Source organism: Arvicanthis niloticus, chromosome 14 (assembly GCF_011762505.2).
Source record: "Arvicanthis niloticus isolate mArvNil1 chromosome 14, mArvNil1.pat.X, whole genome shotgun sequence".
NCBI classification, from domain to species: domain Eukaryota; kingdom Metazoa; phylum Chordata; class Mammalia; order Rodentia; family Muridae; genus Arvicanthis; species Arvicanthis niloticus.
The window spans coordinates 66,106,833-66,116,576 of NC_047671.1; the positions used below are offsets into that span (position 1 = coordinate 66,106,833).

At 41.3% G+C, this 9,744-nt stretch overlaps 1 long non-coding RNA gene across 1 annotated transcript; it reads right to left on the reverse strand.

Moving 5' to 3' along the window:
- Nucleotides 1–6,530: 6,530 nt before the first annotated feature.
- LOC143434413 (uncharacterized) lies at nucleotides 6,531–9,249 on the reverse strand. Its single transcript, XR_013103886.1, has 4 exons — nucleotides 8,896–9,249; nucleotides 8,294–8,425; nucleotides 7,912–8,004; nucleotides 6,531–7,458 (listed from the first exon to the last, which is right to left on the reverse strand). It is a non-coding gene; the product is annotated as an uncharacterized LOC143434413 (long non-coding RNA).
- Nucleotides 9,250–9,744: the final 495 nt, after the last annotated feature.

Consider the following 9,744-nt stretch of genomic DNA (forward strand, 5'->3'; position numbering starts at 1 on the left):
ATTGTTTTTAACCCGTACTGTGTAATTTTCTTCATGTAAAGGTGTTGGGAAACATACAGTTTTTTCATAATTGTTCAGTAGAAGAAAAATAAAATGCAATCACATTGTAATTTTATATTGCTTGAACAGTTTGCTGGGATATATAAGCTATGGGAACAAAAAAAAGTTGTTGGAGTCTGCTCATTGGTTTTCTCCGTCCACCCAATATGTATGTATGTGTAAAGTTGGCTTTGTTACATCTACCCAATGTGTGAATGTCTACATATGTGTGCATGTATGTATGTATGTATGTATGTGTATGTGTGTCTGTGTGAAGTTGTTGGAGCTCCTCTTGCTTTATCCATCCAGTGTGTGTGTGTGTGTGTGTGTGTGTGTTTGTATGTATGTGTGAAGTTGTTGGAGTTTGTCTTGCTTCATCTGTCCTGTGTGTATGCGTGTGTGTGTGTGTGTGAGAGAGAGAGAGAGAGAGAGAGAGAGAGAGAGAGAGAGAGACAGACAGACAGACAGACTCTTTCTCCCCTTTTTCTTTTTTCTCTCCTGAGGCCTTTTGTGGGCTTCAAGGAATTTTTTCAGTGGCCTTTTGTAGCCCCCAAAGGGACTTTTCTTTATCAGTCCCCCAGGGAGCAGCCTCATAGGCCCCAGGTAATTGCCAACTCTACACCCCACCTCAGTTTACCCTGGATGTCAAGCTGGTCTTTAACAAAGCATGGCCAAGAAATAAGAGTGGAAAAGACCTATTTCATGAAGCAGACTGGAGCTATTTCTAAGATTCTCCATAAATACATGAAACATAGGGATTTTACAGGGAGATCCCATATCTATTCACACAGGCAAGCTATTTAAAAGGCAGGCATATTCCCGAGTGTACATAATTTAAGGTCATAGTTCAAGATAAAAAAGATGGTGGACATATTTTGGACATGCTTAAGTCAGGGGCATGGAGGACGTTGGAAAGGATAAATGGTAGACAAGAACACCTCTGAGCATGCTCATCTTTCATAGTAAACTTTCGGCATTATCTAGGTTTCCTCTGTCAGAAGTTTTCCCTTTGAGGTGACCTACTTACTTAGTTGCTAACAAATGGAAGACTGCAAAGGCATGGTCACATGAAATTCTAAAGAAATGACAGCAAGAACTATCAGAGGCACAATGACCATGAAACTCATTCCAAGAACAACTATTTTTCTTATTTTAATAACAAGAAGATGCTGAACATGTTTCCAAAGAATTGACTGTAATTCTTAAATATGTTTAATAACAGCAGCACGTGACATTGGAAAGAATGAAGGATACATAAAAGCACCACCAAGGCCCAGATCCAGCTCTCCGAATTGTCTCACTCCAAATCTACCTCATCTAAGAACTGTGGGAGCATGTGAAAGGGCTGCCCCTGCTGATCCAAAGCTGCAGGATCTCCATGACACAGGCATCAACAGGATATCTGAGAGGAGCTCCAGTGAGGAGACAATATTGGCAGTTTAAGAGAAACCAGAGTCCTCAAGCCAGACCAAACTCATTATAATGAACATTTGCCACCAAAGAAGTGTGGACAAGAGGGTGTACTGTGAGACACTGTGATGCAGCAGCTTCCACGGCAGGGTGTTTTCTATGCTTCTTTTTTTAAAAAGTTTCTTTTGTGGGGGAGGTTTCTGGAGCAGATGGAAGATAGAGAAGATGAGGCGATGAGTGGAATTGGGGTACATGATAGGAAAGTCACAAAGAATCAATAAACATCTGAAAAAAAAACATATATTGCATTAGTTAAAAAGGTCACAAATGGCACACTATGACATCATTGCAATAACCTATTTATTTGCTTGTAGAATGTAATTTTGCAGAATTTAACTTTTGTACTAAGGGAAGGTGTTAAAAAGGATAGACTTTGAAACTGTGCTGAATTATTTTTGTATATGAATTTGTTTTAAATTCAAGCATCAGCCTTATGATTTTTTCTCGCTTTACCAGTTAACTAAGTATTTCATGATAATTTTTACACACACGCACACGCACACGCACACGCACATGCACACGCACATGCACACACACACAAAACATCTGGAAGCTGGGATGTACCTCAGTTGGTAGAGAGATTTCCTCCCATGTACAAAGCCCTGGATTTGGTTCCCAGCACCACATAAAACCTGGGCTGATAGTGTGTGCCTGTAATGCATCTAGGAAGTGTAGGAAAGAGGATTGGAACTTAGAGGTCATCTTTGGCTATTGGGCAAGTTTGGGGCTATCTTAGACCTCAAACCTCATCTCCGAACTAAAAGAGAAATAAGCATTCTGTAAATCAGAATAGATGTTGTATATTTCACTTTCATTTTGTTGTTGGTAGTGGTTTAGGTCATCTAGAACAGTTTTGAATCCAGCAAGCATTTAGGGCAGTTTCAGAGTCTTTCTACTACTGAAAACACATCTTTCTCATTATTAGTCATTCCTATATTATTTTTTTCTGGTCATATCCTTCAATGTCACTGGCTAATAACTTGCATTTCAAAAAAATTACATTTTGAAATATACTTCTGGGGGAAAAATCTCATTTTAAATATTACCAAACAAGGTATGCTTCATAGATTCAGAAAAAAATGGCAAGATTTAGTTTTTAAAACTATTCTTTAAAAAAGGTGTGACTCTGAACCAGGTTTGCATTATTAAAAGACTCTTGTCCCACTACATCGGATTGGCAATTCTTTGAGCTCTTCTGGGAATCCCGAGATCTGGGCATAACACTCTTTCTCGAGAGCTCTTTGGCTCTGTGATCAGCAGCTGCCCACCTCACTCAGCTCCGCCCATTTCCAGCTGATGCTTTTTCCATGAACCCAGGAGCTGTAATTGTTCTCCACTGGCCAACCACTTGGGAAGGCTAGCCCCACCTAGCCTCTAACAACACCCAGGCTGTGCCCTTTCTCTTGCCCACCTGAGTCGCTGCGGATGAAAACTGCCAGACAGCCTCAATATTTTAAAACTAGCCAGATAACCCAATGGCTGGGCGAAGAATTTCCTATCCTAATTTTAACATTAGCCTTTTCCATTCTCCTTGGCCTCTGCCACTGGCAAAGGCTACATACTATAGGTGCCCCAAGAGAGACCTACGTGTCTGCTGCTTCCTGTCTGCTCCACAGCCTGGTCCAAATCCGCAGTCCTCCCTGAGTCGCCTTCTCTTCCTCCTGGAACCTGGAAATCCCACCTTTTATTCTCCTCCCAGCGACTGGCTTCTGCCATCTTTATTGACATAATCAAGAAACAGTTAGGGAACCAGATTTTAGTATCAGCTCCTCTCCCCTACCATTTACTACAAGTGTTTTTGGCTTTTTAGTATGAAGACTCTCTTTTTGTGCCTTTCTTTTTGTCATCAAAGGTCAGGTTTTATTAACTGGTTTGGGTGATCTTTGAAGCCTACACAAACATTTGGTTTCATAAGATACTCTATTTATGGCATAGCTGGACTCAACTATGGCCTTAAGAATGCTTCTGGTGTGTGTGTGTGTGTGTGTGTGTGTGTGTGTGTGGGCATGCGCACGTGCGCGTGTGTTATGTCAGTGTCACATGTATCCCAGAATGCCCTTTACTCATTGTATATCTGATGCTTGCTTTGGACTACCAGTCTTCCTGCTCGTATCTACCACAAGCTGAAATTGCAGGCCACACCACCCAAATCTAGCTCAAGTACAGTCTTTCCAAGTTTCACTAATGAAAATGTAGGAGTATAAGTTCTTAGAAAACCTGAAGAAAGGGGTATTTTAATTTCAAAATAAGACTCACAGACTATATCCTCAAGGATTTTAATGCCTAAGTTTTTATCCAGAATTCATTAAAAATTGTAAATGATAATTGAGTAATACTTGGTAATGAGTAATAAAGTGAAAAATGGGGAGTAAAGTATTAGATCCAACTTCCAGGTTGCTAAGCCTATGTTGCTAAATCACACTGTAGTACTCCCATCAGAAGCAACTCATCCTTTTAAAAGTCCTGTTAGAACTGGAGCACAATTGAAAACAGAGACACATGAAAGCTTTCACGGTAACGGTGACATCGTCTGGATCTCTGCACTCTGTCTCCCCTATTTCTTTCCTCGTGCAACTACTGCTCAAGCTCGTGGCATCAACTCTTCCTTTGTGCTAAGTATGACACACTTCATATCATGTCCTGTTATCTTGCTGCTATTTTTGTGCGTCCGTCTTCCTATGGACATGTCATTCTGATATGGGGTCCAAATGCAAGGTCAGTCACACTCAGGAGAGAAAATCATGTGCCTGCCTTGTCTGAGCACATGAAATCACAACTCACATTCAGAAATGCATGCATGCATACATACGTACATACATATAGACAGACAGACAGACAGGGAGGCAGGAAGGCAGGGAGGCAAGCAGGCAAACAGACAGAAAGACAACTATCTCTGGCTCTGTTCAGGGCTCAGTGGTTTTACTTCTCTTCTGTCTATATGCACAGATGGTTTTTAAACTATGTTGGCCCCCCCTTTCTTTTTAGCATGTCCATATTTTATTGTGTGTTTATGGAACATCAGTCTCTCTTCATCTGTTTTAAATTCCTATTGCTGAATCCAAGCCTTACTGGTCACTTGTGAGCCCACTATCTGTCAGCAAGGGCACCTTGGGAACTGTCAAAGGCTGATCAGCTTGTCATGCTCTTGCCATTTGCAAACTGAGCAGTTACGTGTAGGCACTTGGGGCAGAGTTGGGCACAGAAAATGAGGCACTTCTTTCTAGGTATTTCAGTGTCAGTTTCTTATTCATTTTGAGAGGAGAGGAAGCTTTCTGTGGCCACTTGAAGATGAAAACATGCAGATTCTGCAGTTACTCAGTCACTTCAAATTCAAAGCTTCATTTCCTAAAATTCAGAGCCCCCCCACCCTGACCCCTGTCCTTCAGGATCCCCCGCCCCCTTCCTCCCATGCTTGTCTTCCCAGTTGTTCTGTGGGCTGGAGAGAGAGTCTTGGTGTTTCATGACCTATTTTGAGTGAGCTGTGTACCCACCAGTTTGTAGGTAGATGCCTTTCTCATTGACTCCCAGGGCCAGCTCACTCTCCCCAGAACAGAATAGGACAGAACATCTAGGCAGAAAGATGAGATGTAGCCATCGGGGAGAAAGTTTGATCTAGAGGAGTCAAAGAGAAAAGATTATTGCTTTCATTTAAAGGGATGTATTCTTTTGAGATGAGTTGAAGCCATTTTCTATAGAAGAGACGTTTTCCATGTTGATTTGTACTAGATCCTTGGCTGTAAATTCTACTCAATCTCGCCTAATATAGAAGGAGGCTTAGGTCTTCCCTCTAGCTGCTAATTTTGGTTTCTTTTCTAGAATGTTGCATGTGCCAGAAGCTTTCTTTTTTAACTACTCAGAGGTAAGCATCAGGGTGACACAAGATATCGCTAGCTGGTATTCTGCAGCCCACATTGGTGCATGCAGGAGAAGGCAAGCTTTAGATGTCCCAGTGCATCCTCCGTGCAGCATCCCAGTTCACACATGGCTCTACAGCACTGAGACAGGCTCAGTGGGTCTACTCAGCTCTAATGCCATGCTGAACACGGATCTTCTGTGCTGAGTCCACTTCCCATGAGCATTCAAGTCAGAGTCTCAGCATGATACAAAAGTCTGTCTTAAAACAACTCTTCAGATCATCATAGATCTAAGCTGTGTGGGTTTTCTTTCTCTGTCTCTGTCTCTGTCTCTGTCTCTCTCTGTCTCTGTCTCTCTGTCTCTCTGTCTCTCTCTCTCTCTCTCTCTCTCTCTCTCTCTCTCTCTCTCTCTCTCTCTCTCTCTCTCTCTCCCTGTTTCTCTGTCTCTCTGTCTCTGTCTCCTCACACCCCTGCCTCCCTTCCCTTGCTCTTATAATTTGGTTTAAAGGGTTGAGGGTCAGGGTGGGGACCCAATTGTTTGAAACCAGACTTTTTATTTATTTTTTTTAATCTCTAGTGTTTTGCTGTTTGTTTTTTCTGACTGGATTGTGGATTAAATTGGCTAACAGCACCTGGTGAAAAATTAACTTGTAAAACAAATAACTTGCTAGTGATGATGGCAAGGTCCTAAAACTCCTGGTTACATACCTGGGTGAATGGATGTGTGTGTGTGTGTATGTGTGCTGTATAACAGTTTTGACTGTGTATGGAGACTAGGAATGATGATCTCAGCTGTTCTTCCTCAGATGGTTTATAGCCACTAATTTGCTGTTGTTTCCCTATTTGTTTTTTGAGGCGGAGTCTCTCACTTCTCTGGAACTAACTTGATAGGTTATGTGTTGTGGAAGATCTTAGAAATGCCGTGGCTGTCTGGCTCTGCTAGCTATTTGGGCCGCCCACCATGTTCCTGCACCAGAAGCAGCCAGAGGTCAAGAGCACCCCACACAAGACTTTACCATGGTGGCTGGTTCCACTGATCAGCTCCATGGAGGCCATGCCCCAAAGCATAGATCTTGGGCCAACCTTGTCACCCTCATGATCCTCTGCTAAGCTCCAGACAATACCCACCATGCTTGCAGTTCCAGGTAGAAAGAAGACTCTGAATGCTTGAAGATTATCCAATGGATTTTTTTATATTTGGAAATGCTTAATATACAAGATGTCCTACCAATTAGAATTATTACCCAATATCTAACATTTTGATAGAAATTGCTACCTGGGACTGCTAGAGATCCATGGTTCTTCCTCCATGTTGCTTCCTCTCTCCCTTCTCTTTCCTCCTCCCTCTCCTTTTCCTCTCAACTCCTCACTCTGCCTTCCTCTGCCCAATCACAGAGCTCCACTGCAAATACAATATAACAGGAAGATATCTTGCTACAGATAGGGGCTACATAAAGTAGTCTTCATTTCCTGTGTAATGGGATGTCAAGAGCTTTTTAAAAAAGAAAAGAAAACAAAGCAAGAATTGTGTTTTCCAGCTGATCTCCCCTGCTTGCACTGTTTGTTTATTTATTTTTATTGCAAGAATATATCTTTTGGTGTTATTTGTTATAATACTTTTTTTAAAGATTCATTCATATATATGTGTGTGTGAGAGTACACTGTCACTGTCTTCAAATACACCAGAAGAGGGCATCAGATCCCATTACAGATGGTTGTGAGCTACCACATGGTTGCTGAGAATTGGATTCAGGACCTCTGGAAGAGCAGTCAGTGCTCTTAACCACTGAGCCATCTCTCCAGCTTTTGTTATAATACTTAAAATCCTGGTTTCTAGATTAAAAAGTTGGCCTGACTAAAATGTGCTGTTCTGTGTAGAATATATATATAATTTATTTCTTTTGATGTTCATGTGGAGATCTGAGAAAAATTTGCTGAGGTTGGTTCTTTCCTTTCACCAAGTGGGAGTCGTCCTGGGGGATCCAACTCAGGTCTTCAGGCTTGGCAACAAGCACTGAGCTATCTTGCTGGAGGCTGTCGGAGAAGTTCTTGTTTCTTCGATGCTTTTAACAACTTGATTTTCTGAAACAGATAACTGTTTAGCACACCATAAATAAATAAGTATACAAATCAACACAAAAAATTAGTCAGGCTAATTTTTCACATAGATATCAAAAACTAAGATTGTTAGTATTATAATGAAAAACCACAGAAAGGCACATCATATACTCTGTATTGTTAACACCAGGCTTTGTTGGTTTTGTTTGTGGCTCTGGATCAGTATCAAGAGTGACCATTGTCCTGCAGCATTTTGAGCCATGTCTTCCCCATTTGGCTTTCTTTGTTCTCTTACAGTGAGGCACGGTGCACACACTAGGTAAATGTGTAGCCGCTGAGCTATGTCCCCATTCTGTGTTTGGTTATTTCTAATCTTCACCACTGCATTCAAGAGGAAATTGGCAAGGATTGTTTAAAAGAGCTCAAAGGAGAGGCAAATGATTTCTGAGGGAGAAAGCAAAGGAAGTTTCAGAACACAAGGTGTACAAACCTGAAGGCTGTCAGGTCTGTGGCATTTATTCAGCAGCTCAGCCATCTTCTGCTTTGCTGTTGATCTTTGCCAAGTCGAAACTCAGTGACAATTCTGACAGAATATAAATCACAGTACAGGGTAAACTATCTAAGTTGAATCTCTAGAACCTAGTTTTGAGTGAATTCTGTTTTAAAAAGTGGAACTTCCCTTGAATTTTAAAACAACCTCACTTTTTATCTGACATTTCATGAAAATTATGTTTGAATAGCTCTAGATGGAACATTCTATCACACTGGACTCATGTATACATGTAGATAAGAAAATACCATCTTAGATGCACTTTGAAGAAATTATCTTTGATTAGCAATTAATTTTCCCACCCAATCAGAAGCATATTTACCTAACCCACAGAGGTCGTTCTTTCCTTTTCAGAGTGAGAAGGTAGCCTGGACTATTTGCTTGGAGTCCTTGGGACTTTTGAGCATGCTTTTGGTTGGCGATGACTCATTGACCAGAAAAGCACCATTTGCTACTGGAGAGAGGAAGACTTGTTTAAACAAAGCATCGTTAATCCTTCTTAAACAGGAGGCTACCTGGATGACAATCCAGCACTTTTTATGCTGTGCTTTCAGGAGGTGAGTCATGGTTAAAAGTTAGTCATTGTCAAACAAAACAAAACCAAGCCAAAACAAAACAAAACAAAAGAAAAAGTTAGAATAAGTTTGTGGGCTCACAGTGACCAAAACATATGATATTTTAAGCAGTGTATTGTTATTATAAGACATTTTAAAATGTCAAGAAGTTGAGGAACATATTAACACCTAGGTGTCTCAGAGGAGCTGTAGGTGTTACAGTCCACAACACATTGTTACCATTGTTAGTTCAGGGGCAGTGGGGACTGAATCCAGGCCTTGTGGGTGCTAAGTGATTATTCTTTTTTACTTTTCTCTGTGTTCAGTGGGGAGACTCTGATACATCAGACTAGAATTTAGAAATACATACACTCCTGCCATTTAGTTGGAGTGATAAGTCAAATAGTGAAAGTAGGATTTGTTCACTCGTGCTGCCTGTGTGGCAGATATTAGGAATCAGTTCAGGTCCGAAACAGGTCTTGAGAGTTTTTCTTCTTCCCTTGAGAGTTTTTCTTCTTCTTTTTTAACCAGATTATTTTTGTGATCTATTTTGTGAAAACACCACAGTTGGGAATAGATTGAGAAGTAGAAGAAAGTATAATAGAAGCATTCTAATGGTTTCTGTTTGGTTTTGGACCCAGGACAAAGACTGAAGTACATATTCTACCTATCAGAGCAGACCCGACCTCCAGGTTCTCCCAGCATCTCTCAGTCCCTACATGGCATACTCTGCCCCAAACCTTGAACTTTCCAGCTCAAGGGCTGGGCTGCCTCCCCTTGTCCCCCAGAAGAGTCTCCTTCATATGTAACCCAGACATTTTGCTTGCTCTCTCTCTCCCTCTTCTCCTCTCTTCTCTTTATGAATGTGCTCTTTCTTTCTCTCTCTTTCCCCTCCTCCCTCCCTATGGTGACTCCTCTGACCTCAATTGTTAGGGCCAGTGAAGCCACCCAAGAGCAGCTTCCCAATAAACCTGCCTGCCTGCCTGCCTGCCTGCATGCATGTATGTATATATGTATGTACACACATGTGTGTGTGCCTGATGCCTAGAGAGGTCAGAAAAGGGCACTGGGTCTCCTGAGTTACAGATTGTTATGAGCAGATTGTATAATGTTAGAGAAATTGGTACTAGAATTGGTACAAACATCACACACATAAAAAAAAAAGAATTTATGTTATTTTAATCTGAAGATCTACTAATAACAAGGACAAAATGTGTTA